This window comes from Salmo salar, chromosome ssa04 (assembly GCF_905237065.1).
Source record: "Salmo salar chromosome ssa04, Ssal_v3.1, whole genome shotgun sequence".
Classification (NCBI taxonomy): Eukaryota; Metazoa; Chordata; class Actinopteri; order Salmoniformes; family Salmonidae; genus Salmo; species Salmo salar.
In genome coordinates, this window is record NC_059445.1 from 61,536,198 (window position 1) to 61,549,558 (window position 13,361).

Sequence of the window (13,361 nt, forward strand, 5' to 3'; positions counted from 1 at the left end):
CAAACCGTCAGAAACTGTCTCAGGGAAGGACATCTGGGGTCTCACCAGGGTCTTGAACTGACTGCAGTTCGGCGTCGTAACCAACTTCAGTCGGCAATTGCTCACCTTCGATGGCCACTGGCACGCTGGAGAAGTGTACTCTTCACAGATTAATCCCGGTTTCATCTGTCCTGGACAGATGTCAGACAGCGTGTATGGTGTTGTGTGGGCGAGCGGTTTGCTGATGTGAACAGAGTGCCCCATGGTGGCGGTGGGGTTATGGTATGGGCAGGCATGAGCTACGGACAATGAACACAATTCCATTTTATTGATGGAAATTTGAATGCAAAGAGATACCGTGATGAGATCCTGTAGATCATTGTCGTGCCATTTATCTGCCGCCATCACCTCACGTTTCAATATGATAATGTACGGCCCCATGTCGCAATTCCTGGAAGCTGAAAATATCCCAATTCTTCCATGACATGCATACTCACCAGACATGTCACCCATTGAGGATGTTTGGGATGCTCTGAATTGACTTCTACGGCAGCATGTTCCAGTTCCAGCCAATATCCAGAAACTTCGCACAACGATTTGAAGAGGAGTGGACAACATTCCACAGGCCACAATCAACAGCCTGATCAACTCTATGCAAAGGACATGTGTCGTGCTGCATGAGGCAAATGGTGGTCACACCAGATACTGACTGGTTTTCTGTTGAGACATTTTCATTGGCTAAATTAAATTAGATCTGTTTTTTTAATTGTGTGCTCCTTATTTAGTTTAAGATATGTTATAAGTAGGTGTATAGTAAAATAAATAATGTTAGACTATTTCTGTAATTTGTTGGGTATGGTAGGCACTAGTTTGTTCAAAACGTTTGTGAAGGTCTAAACCAGTTTGCAAGTGTTTTGTTTCATTCCTTTGAGCCATTTTCCTTGGCCAAATTAAGTTCCAACTGTAATGCTGTGTTTGGGGTAATATAATAGCCTGCTCATATTTTCCCTATAAACAATGACTTGACTTACTTTTTATATTACCCTAATAAAGTTTAGAAACTTTTGTGAAGATGTGGGTATTGATAAGCTTTAGCTACTGCAAGCCTATGATATGAAGGCAGTGTGCACCAGAGCTCCAACTGACTCTGACAGTTGAATTTGAGGTGAGGAAGAATATTTCAGGCCTACCAGAATTACTCCTATAAAATAACAATATAATGCTTATCTTCATAAAAAAGATTCTGATAGAAAATTAACGAATTAGCCTCCTTGTGTACAGTCGTTCTGCCCCTGAGCAAGGCAGTTAACCCACTGTTCCTCGGGCGCCGAAGACGTGGATGTTGATTAAGGCAGCCCCCCGCACCTCTATGATTCAGAGGGGTTGGGTAAAATGCGGAAGACACATTTCAGTTGAAAGCATTCAGTTGTACAACTGACTAGGTATCCCCCTTTCCCTTTCCCTATACCTGTATAGCAGAAGCAGTAGCCATCTGACTTTTTTTTTTTAAATGCTTGTCGGTGTGGTACCGATAGCATATCGCTATCTCTCTGGGGCTAGGCCTTTATATAGGCTATATTTCGTTTTTTATATTAATTTATCATTTTTAATTTATACAGTGGATACATAAGCCTATAGGCCTATGTATGCAATGCCCTGATGCATTTAGTGCTCAAATTTCTGACAGCTGAACCCAGGGGCGGAAATCCCGGGGGGGACGGGGGGGACACGACCCCCCCATCCTGGGAAAAATATGATTTGTCCCCCCCAATATATCACTGAAACATAACTATGTAATTTAAATAATATTAATTATACGCAATGAAAGCAATTGTGCTGATTATAGACACTTAATAGCGCGTTTTTAAGTTTCAAAAGATTGCGACCCCCCCCACCCTTTGCCTCACAATGGTTTGATCCACTGCCAGTTCCTTAGTTGGCAAGGTAACAGAGGGGTCGTATCCACTGTCTGAAAGGCACTCAATGAACATAACTGACGTGAGGTTAATCCAGTCAATCGCGCACACACACTAGCTGAATATGCAGAGCTAGCACGCAAATATGAACTATTAAGCTAGCTAGTACCTATTCCATTTATGTGGCCTCGTCAAAGATGGAATCTTTGCTATCGTCAATTTACTCCAAGATCAGCATGCAGATGATGTAAGTTAGTGCTTCAAAGTCCCTGTGATAAGGTTAGCGATAAACTGGAGTCCAAACTGAACAGAACTACACTCTCTTCTACCATTGTCTTAAATATATTTAATGGTCTCGTTGCAAAAGCTAAATTGTCGCAAGGGAACTTTTATTTATTTATTTTATTTCACCTTTATTTAACCCGGGTAGCAAAGATTATAGCAAACACCACTGAAACGGAATTGGTGCTCGCTAGCTTTGCAAATTCAGCTATTGTTGGAAGCCAGCCAATATGAAACAAACTATTAAAATTACAAAAGGTTGCAGCATATGTTGTGTAAATGGTGAACTCATACAGCTTTCAACTCTTGTCATTTTAATCCGTTTCACATTTGCTAGCTACCTTTTAGATCGAAGCCCAAATAGAATGATAAAAGATAAGATGATAGAAGCCCATCTCCTACTGTAAATAACCTACACACTGTGTGTGTGTGTGTGTGTGTGTGTGTAGCCAGCCAGCCAGGTAGAAAAATGGCAGAAAAATAAAAGACGGACATCAGAGTATTTTTCAGTACACCAAAACGCAACGTAAGAACCCTAGTAGCCTAATATCTCAAAGACTAGTTGATAAAATGTTCATAAGAAAGAAATGAAATTCTAATGGAAATGTTTCACAATGATGTCATTAGGCAGAGCAGGCAACAGATGGCACACAGACAGCAGAGTTGGGGACAGACTGGCAGAGACAGGGAGTCTCAGGTAAGTTTGTTGAGTCTTTGTTTGGCAACATTATGAAAGGTTCTCCATTTTTTTTACTTGTAAAATAGGAACATAATTGGAAAATGCCATTGATACCCCCACTCTCAACTTAAACTGGTGACTGAACTAAGATTTGTTAAAGGCAATGGTATTGCTGTTGTGATTAGTTGTGTAGTTTTGGGTACCGGTAGTTAGGAGTACAGCAAACACCTTATTTCTTTGGTTCCTCAATATACATTTACCATATTACAATGTAGGCTATGTGTTACAGCACTACTTTTGGTGTCCCCCTCAGGAATTGCTCGTGAGAAAATGTCATGTAATTGTCCCCTCCAAAGTTGATATCAGATTTTCGTCCCTGGCTGAACCGTGAGGTGGACAATTATTGTTTAAGGAATGTAGCATAAAAAAAAAAAAAAAAAAATAGACTATAAAGTTTTGCATATGCTACACATCAAACACAAGGAATAGTGTTTTTGTAATTTGTTCAAATCTGTTTTTAAGGACATGTAAATGTGGCTCATTTGGCCAATATCGATCGTTTATTGATATCGCTGGCTGCGCCAAGTTGGCTCTGAAAGCATATGGATGTCCAGTAAATTTCTCATTTGTCCGGTAAGTTAAAATCTTCCAGGTCACGTTGTCATTTACCAAATTTTCCTAAAGGAAACCGTGACATGTGCATATTGTTTTTATGCAGATTTTAGAATATTCGCATGGAAATCCATCGCCAATTGAATGGAAACCTAGACACCCTAAAGACCTTGACAAGTGCACTAGTTAGTTCAGTGTCACTTTGATTATGCCAGCACGTTATGGTTCACCAGCAGCCCCAAACATCTAATGATTAAACTACAGACTAGGGTTGAATATTTTCCGGTATTCTACAAATGTTCCATCCAAAAAATAATAACTTTTCTCCCAGGTAATACAGAATTTCCTGCCCAAAACCGGAAGTGTCATTCTAAAGCATAAAAAGCATATTAATAGCCTATGTCTGGATTTTATTAGCTTTGATTGGCATGAAAATTCAAGTCTGATGCTATCTGAGCCTGATGAGCCATACAGTACATTAAATCAATTTAATGAGCCCTACATTAAATAAATGTTATGAGCCCAAGCCCAAAAAAGCCCATATGATTGAGACATTATCCAATACAATATGATGTAGGCTACCACACATTACGCATGGCAGAAAAACATAAAAGCCTATAGATGTAGCTATGTAAAAAAAATAATGTGACCCTGAAAGCCAGGTGGAGATGTGTAAATTGGACGCTCATTCAAACCTTATATTACCGTAGCATATGCTGCAACAAATGTAGGGACCACAATGGAATTAAGTCCACGACTTTATTGTGCAATCCCGGTCACTTTTTAAATTATTTGTGTCTGTATATATGTATTTTTTGGGACAAATAAAATCAATCAATCCAAACTGTGCTGCGGGCAATTTGAATGTTACAAAACACCAACAACTTTAATGACATTCAGAGATTGTCAAATCAAGCCTTTGATTGTCAAATCAAGCCATCCCTCCTACAGTGTAGGGAGGGAGGGATGTGTTTTCTCCTACAGTGTAGGGAGGGATGTGTTTTCTGTTTGTCAAGATTGGCAGAGTCTCTTTATTGTGGTGATGAAAACACAAACCATGATATTGAAGTGCCCAACGTTGGTATGTTTCGTTTTTTGGTTGTGTGGTGCACAGAAATCTGTTGGTGGGTAATTCATTGCACATATTTCATATCATTTTAAATATAGCATTAAAATGTGGAAAATCTGATTTCCCCTTAGCTGATCACTGTCTGCAACCGGCTCTGATCGTGAAGTAATGAAACAAGCAGGGAGAGTAAGCTCCTCTATGGTGGTCGATGAACCCTCAACCTTCTGGCCCATAGCCCTGCGTGGTATCTACTGTGCCACAAAAGTGAAGTAGATATCCACGTTTATAAACACAGGGTCACTACAGTTATTGTACTTTGTGGTCGTAAACATTATTTTGAGTTATTTCTATGAGGGGTGAGGGTGTTCAATTTATTTTACAGTACATGGGGAGGGTCATGTGAAAATATTTGTAACATTGGGGAGAGGGGTGATTTGCTTTAATGACCCCCCACAGTAAATTTCAATCTGTCCCTTACCTGTATATGAGAAACAATTAAGTATATGATGAGAGCCACTGACTTCAACCTACATCAATATGCACATTCTCACAGGTTCATGATAGTGGAGGACAATGACATAGACAAACGCAATTTGCTCAAATATCTCTCATCGGGTCTAACCTATTTCTTGCAATGTGCACATATGTATTTTGCCAGTGTAACAGTACACTTCAGTTTAGCTAAGCAATCTCTAACCTCAGCAGCATATCTAACTTGTGCCTGAGGACAGGGATCTAACTAAAGCTAACCTCAGTTCTGAGAGAAGAGAAATATTGCCATGATAATTTATTAATCCCCAAAAATATAGTTTACTTATAGGTCCAGATAGTGGGTAAGAGATGCTGGGTTGTTTTTGTTTTGGAGGTCACATAAAAATCCAAAAGTCTTTACAATGCAAAGAAGTTTGAAAAGTGCTGAGGTTTGCCAACCAGACAAAGCCAATTAACCCTGTTATGGTGTTTCTCTTTCTGCCAGGCAGATTGTGGAATGTATTCAGAGGAAACGGCGATGCCAGCCAGGAAGGGCATCAGAGCTGCACAGGAATTTCCTTTCACGTCTTCGCCAAAGGCTATTATTTCAGTGATTCAGCTTTATTTGGTCATATTTTAACTACGGCTACAGCCCAAGCCTGATGACACAATCCTTCTGGAATTCAACAATTTGTACAGATTTCGGTACTGCAATGTAGCGTTTAAAAAAAAAATGTTTTACCTTAATTTAACTAGGCAATCTTATCCTGGTCTCAAGGTTCTAAATGTCCAAACTGAATTTGGTAAAAGGGCTTTTATGTACTCTGCGCCATCGACTTACAAAATACTTTTAAACTGGAAGAACTTGACCCGATTGGTGTTTTTAAATCATTGATGAAGGATTTTGAGGATGATTCCCTGACCTGTCAATGTTTTTAATTTGCTGTTTTATGATTTTGTTATACTCCTGTGAATTCTATGTTTCTTTACTAAATTGTCTGTAGTTTTTCATGTTGTCTGTCTGTAATTGTGCAATGACTTGGTGCTGCCTATCTTGGCCAGGACGCTCTTGAAAAAGATTTCAAATCTCAATGAGCTCTTCCTGGTTAATTTTTTTTTTTTTTAAATAAGGTTGACACAGTTTGTCTCCCAAAGCTATAAACAGAGCATGTTTGGCCTTCGACAATGTGACACATTTCTCAGAATAACATCTGCTAAACACGTGTATGTGACCAATAAAATGTGCTTTATTTAATAAGCCAGTCAGTCAATGCCAGAGTCGCCAGTCATTCTGTAAGGAAAGGAATTTCCTACCATTCCCAGTCAGGGTGATGCAACTGTTTATGGTCTTCCATTCAACCCTAAAAACATGTCAAACTATTTGTTCCATGTATGGTTGCTTTTAGTGCATGTGTAATTCAGACCAACTTCCATGGATACTGGGAGCTTTGTTCTTAAAGCTGCACTTCCACATATGTCCAGCAGATGTCAGTCTCAACCCTTTTATTTTATTCTTCATTGAAAATCCCATCTTTTTGTAAAATGTACTTTTTCCCTTTGGGAATGAAATCCACTCTCCCGTTCCCAATGTTGTTGATCTTAAAATACCACCGGTACAATTTCCTGAAAATATGGAGAGTTTGGTGAATTTCAGCAAGCTCTCGGTATGCAGTGTTCATGTGATGCCTATTATTTTCAAAGAAGTAAATGTTTTAATCTTTCTTTCTCTCTGTTCATTTTAGTGTGCACTGTGTGTATGTGTGTGTGTGTGTCTACGTGGAAGAGGGTTGGTTTATGGGTTAATGGAGTACCAGCTGTCCTAATACAGGTTTTTAGGGGCAGGTGTGTGACACCCCCCTCCCTTCCCATCACTTTCCTCTCCCCAAAGCTCATCTCCATTTAGTCATGGGTCAGAGGTCACTCCCTAAATCAGTAGGCCCATGCCGCTCGGGGAATAAGACAACATGAAAGACATGATGGGGGTGATGATGCCTCTGAGCGAGACTCTGTTGTCCTATAACCCCCCTCTTCCACTCAACCACCCACTCACACAGTCACACACACCCCTTCCTCTCCCCCTGGTCTGGTACTTTCAGAGAACAAAGCCACCCCAATTGGCCAGGCTCTCGCTCATTAGCCATGATCAGCTCTGTGCAGATGGCGCTGGGCTAACCACTAGGCTAATGGCTGCTTGGATTAACATTCTGCTGCCAGACACCCACCCAGCACCCACAGGAGGGGACGGCCAGGCCAATTACCAATTACCAATCCTAATCTTGATGGAGGGGCCTGGTGGGGTGGGGTGAGGGAAACACCTCTTTCACTGATTACTCCCTCTTTTTGTCTCACTCCTCAATTACCATTGTGTCAACACGTGGTCTTCAAAGAGTGTTTTGTATGGTGTATCGGATGGTGCTGTTGTTTTGGGTCTGAAAGTTTAACAGTCTTTGTGTGTGTTTCTTTTTGTGTTGGAAGGTATATGTAGATGTGAGGATGTGCGAATTGTAGGCAACATTCTGTTTCTCTCTTTTTGTTGGTCTGTCTTGCTGTCAAATTCTTTGTGTCACTGTCTGTTCTTAAGAGCCTCTCATACACAAGTTTCATATTCAAGAGGGTCGTAAACTAAAAGCAGGGTTGCCCTGCACTCCTCTACCAGCTGTGGCTCTTGTACTTACATTAACCTGTAACTCATTAACTCTCTGCTACAGAGTGCATGGTAATTATAAAACACGGACCAGCCTAACCCCAACCCCCAGCCCAAGCAGCTACCCCTTTCTTGCCTTGATGGGTCCCAATTCTAGCCCCCCAAACCTCAAGGCCCCCTTCTATTTTGTCAGATTCTACCCTGTTCTGTACTGGCCTTGGTAACTTGCAGGTGCATATAACGGCCATGCATCCTTCCTGGCATCAAAGCCATTGAAATGGAACAGGCCACTCTTTACAGTGACATACTTGTCATCTGCCCGCTGGACACCTCAAATCACCCTGAGTGTGTGCGCTGTATGTGTTTTCTCTCTCTCCCTGTGTTTCTGCGTGCTGTAGGTATTTCTCTGTGTATATGTGTACTTACACACAGCAGATGGCCTGAGCGCCTCCTGAGCACACTGATCAGCTTAGTGTAGGCCAGGGCCAGTGCCTGTGAACAGAGTCAACCGTGTCAATCGTAATTAGACTTGTTTATGTCCTGTGGATCCATTCTCCTAATGTTGGCCAGTGCAGTTGGAGCCATTATGGGGACAAGCAATGAAGACCTTGAGCCACTGTGGTGACAGTTTCACAGTGCATTAAATCTTTGAATAAATAGACATTCAATGCGTTGGGCCGGTGATGACAGTCAGGTTCAGTCACCATGTGTTTGTATTAACAGATGTTGATAACATGATGACAGGACTTACTGTATGTCCTTGGTATTTGTTACAGTAAAGCAGGATGTTCTTTGTCAGCCTCAACCAGGATAATCATCTTCACTATAGGCTATAATGAAGCATATTGTTCGTCAGGCTTTATGTATTGTTTAACATTCAACAACCCCATTTCTTCAGTGTGTGTTATTTATTTATGAACCTTTATTTAACTAGGCAAGTCAGTTAAGAACACATTCTTATTTACAACGACAGCCTCGGGGGTTAACTGCCTTGTTCAGGGGCAGCACGACAGATTTTTACCTTGTCAGCTCGGGTATTCGATCTAACAACCTTCCGGTTACTGGCCCAACACTCTAACCACTAGGCTACCTGCCACCCCTGTTACCAGAAGCAAAGCATTAGATGTAAGTCTGAATGAACAAAGGAATTATTCTCTAAAATATCAGCAGCTCGTTCACTTATAATAACACATATACAGCACCAAAGATATTTATAACTAACCAAAGAGTTCACCTTTGTCGTTTCAATGGGAGCAAATGAAGCATAGTGGGCAGAACAAGCAAGAAGGTGGGCAGAGCCAAGCATGAGCTAGTGAGATCCTATTGGTGCATTCTAGCATGTATTTGCATATTTCCATTAAGGAACACCTGGTCTGTGAAGTGCGTGTGTGCAATAACAAAATTTGGCCATGCACTCATTGTAAACAATGACATTTTTTGAAACTTTGGCTTTGGGTCACGTCTACAAAACGTAGTGCACTCTGTTCATAACATATTGTCGCTTTGGGAACAGATAACTGTATTGAGATCTGGATTTTTTGTGTGTGTCTTTTAACCCGGTCTTTATGTGTGTGCCAGTGTATGTCTTGTATGGTGTTTGTGTGTCTTTTTAAGTTGCTGTTTAAACACACAAGGAAGTGTGTGGCTGGGAGGGAAAGCTGTTTAGGGCTCTGTTATTTTTAGCAACTGCGGGTCAAAGTAATAACTCTGAGTCTTCCAGCTCTAACCACTCTTTCTTCGATCCACAACCACTATGGGCGTCCCACCCTAACCCACCACCCAACCCAGCCTCAACCAGTATCCAGCCTCACACATGTCTAGTTACAGCTTTACAAACACACATACACAATGTCAAAACCACTCACCACTGCTAATTAAAGATGACACACAGACACCTTAAGGCTCTACTGGGCTGTACTGAATTACAAGTGTATCCCCCCCTAACCCCTGTCCCCCAAGCAAATCCCTTTCATACATATGTTCACTCTTTCCAAAAACTCCACTCCACACCCATTGGCCCCGCAGACTAAATAGAGCATGTGGTTCCTGAGGCCAGGACCAAAGAAAATGGAGCAGCAGCTGCAGGAGAGAGGAAACGCTGCTCTCACTGTTCATGAAGGACTCTCATACAGGAGTATGTGACAAGGCCAGCACTGTGCATTCAGAGTCATGTACAATGGCCCTATCTATAGCAAATAATGTTATGGCTTTGGGACTAAGAGACAGGCTGGGCCTGGCTCCCCAGTTTCAATCAGAATTAGTTTTTCCCCACAAAAGGGCATATTACAGACAGAAATGCTCCTCAGCACTTGGTAGTTAAATGAACATTCAATTCTCTGGCAACAGCTCTAGTGGACATTCCTGCAGGCAGCATGCCAATTGCACGCTCCCTCAAAACTTAAGGCATCTGTGGCATTGTGTTGTGTGACAAAACTGCACATTTTAAAGTGACCTTTTATTGTCGCCAGCACAAGGTGCACCTGTGCAATGATCATGCCGTTTAATCAGCTTCTTGATATGCCACACCTAGTGGGATCAGGCATTTTAGTAACCCTGTTCCACTGCTACATAGCTGAACGTTGAATACTGTATCAAATAAGTTCTATTTGACAGCAACTGCCCTGTAATTGAATATTCACATGCAACTCAAACTTTAATGCTTCTCTTCCATTGCTTTCAATGCTCTTATCTTGGCTCAAGAACAAGTCATGCACACATATCCCAACTAAGCATTTCTATCCCTAATAAAACCACGCAAAATAATATATTAGGGAGGGATGGCAACCCAGAATTTTACTGTGGCATTGTACCATGATGCGGAGTACCAGTCAGGGAACACTAATGCCAACCATTCATACTGTTGCCCCTGAAACCCAGTTGCTAGGAGACCCTGTCCCACCATCTGCTGCTATTGAAATAGAGCAGGAGGTCCGGGCACATCCGAGAGCCCGGTGACGATAACCAGCTAAGGCTAATACCCTCTTCAGACATCCAATGTACAAAATGTCTAACTGCATCTATTTTTACACATTATGTACCAGAATTAGAGAGTCCAGCAGATGTTGGGACAAATTATTTTGTCTCATGGGATAATAAATGCATGCATGAACAGTTGTCAGTTATGCAAGTTTCTCTGAAATCCATCTTAATGGTGCTATCCTAGCAGCTGGAATGTCAAAGCATACATCGCCTTCAGAAAGTATTCACACCCCTTTTCCAACTTTTGTTGTGTTACAGCCTGAATTTGAAATGGATTAAATTGAGATTTTATGTCACTGGCCTACACACAATACCCCATAATGTCACAGTCGAATAATGCTTTTCGATTTTTATATTATATTCATTATTTTTTTATCCCTTTTTCTTCCCAATTTCGTGGTATCCAATTGGTAGTAACAGTCTTGTCTCATCGCTGCAACTCCCGTACGAACTCGGGAGAGGCAAAGGTCGAGAGCTGTGCGTCTTCCGAAACACCACCCAACCAAGCCACACTGCTTCTTGACACAATGCCCATTTAACCCGGAAGCCAGCCGCACCAATGTGTCGGAGGAAACAACGTACACCTCACGACCTTGTCAGCGTGCACTGCACCTGGGCCGCCACAGGAGCCGCTAGTGTGCGATGGGACAAGGACATCCCTGCCGGCCAAACCCTCCCCTAACCCAGACGATGCTGGGCCAATTGAGCGCCGCCCCATGGGTCTCGACTGGGACAGAGCCTGGATTCAAACCCAGAATCTCTAGTGGCACAGCTAGCACTGCGATGCAGTGTCATAGACCACCGTGCCACTCGGAAGGCCCATTGGTTTTGAATTTTTTTTTTTTTAACCAAATTAATAAAAAATGAACAGCTGAAATGTTTTCAGTTAATAGGTATTCAACCCCTTTGTTATTTTAATTTTATGTGCCTAACAAGTCACATTATAAGTTGCATGGACTCACTCTTTGTGCAATAATAGTCTTTACCATGATTTTTGAATGACTACCTAATCTCTGTACCCTACACATACAATTATATGTAAGGCCCCTCAGTTGAGCACTAATGTCAAAGACAGATTCAACCACAAAGACCAAGTTTTCCAATGCCTCGCAAAGGGCACCTATTGTTAGGTGGGTAAAAGAAAAAAAGCAGACATTGAATATCCCTTTGAGCTTGGTGAAGTTATTAATTACGCTTTGGATGCAGTGGCGGTTCTAGACCATTTCAACTGGGGGGGCCAAGCTGGGGCCAGTTGTACTGTTAGAGGGGCCAGTTACATTAGACGTTATTGTTGTCATATCGTTTTCTTCACTGCATTGCAGGCATTAGCAGGCAAAAGACCATGTTCATAATCATTAGTGTTCCGCGTTGCCACTGTCTAATAACGGATGTAAAAAAATAACGATAGCAATAATTAGTTATGTGAAAATTATTTCATACTCCACATTTAGGGGGACCACAAGGGGGTCCAAAATTGTTGTCACAGGGGCTCTGCCCCATCCAAGCCCCCCCCCAGAACCGCCCCTGTTTGGATGGTGTATCAATACACCCATTCGCGACAAAGATACCGGCGTCCTTCCTAACTAAGTTGCCGGAGAGGAAGGAAACCGCTCTGGGATTTCACCATGAGGCAAATGGTGACTTTAAAACAGTTAGAGTTTAATGGCTGTGAGGATGCATCAACAACATTGTAGTTACTCCACAATACTATCCTAAATGACGATGTGAAAAGAAGTTAGCGTGTACAGAAATATTCCAAAACATGCATCCTGTTTGCAATAAGGCACTAAAGTAAAACTGCAAATAATTTGGCAAAGAAAGGAACTTTATGTTCTGAATACAAAGCCTTATGTTTGGGGCAAATCCCACAAGACATCACTGAATATCACTTCATATGTTCAAGCATGGTGGTGGCTGCATCATGTTATTGGTATGCTTGTCATCAGCAAGGATTAAGATGGGTTTTTTTTGTATAAAAAGAAACAGAATAGAGCTAATCACAGGTAAAATCCGAGAGGAAAACCTTCTTCAGTCTGCTTTCCAACAGACACTGGAAGACAAATTCACCTTTCAGCAGGACAATAACCTAAAACACAAATATACACTGGAGTTGCTTACCAAGACGACATTGAATGTACCTGAGTGGCCTAGTTACAGTTTTGACTTAAATCGGCTTGGAAATCTATGGCAAGAATGGCTGTCAAGCAATTATCAACAACCAACTTGACAGAGCTTGAAGAATTTTTAAAAGAATAATGTGCAAATATTGTACAATCCAGGTGTGCAAAGCTCTTAGAGACTTACCCAAAAAGACTCTCGGCTGTAATCGCTGCCAAAGGTGATTCTAACATGTATTGACTCACTTGTGTAAATGAGATCTTTCTGTATTTCATTTTCAATAAATGTGCAAACATTTCTAAAAACATGTTTTCATTTTGTCATTATGGGGTATTGTGTGTGTGTGTGTGTGTGTGTGTGTGTGTGTGTATATGGTTGAGAAAAAAATATTTAATCCATTTTGAATCCAGGTCAAGACATCAAAATGTGGAATAAGTCAAGGGGTATGAATACTTTCTGAAGGCGCTGTATGTACAATACAATGACCCTGGTTGCCAGATCTGTTTCTGTTTTAGCCAGCTCATTTGTGGTTTTATTTGATTTATTTAACCAGGCAAGTCAGTTAAGAACAAATTCTTATTTACAGTGACGGCCTACCGGCGAACAGTGGGT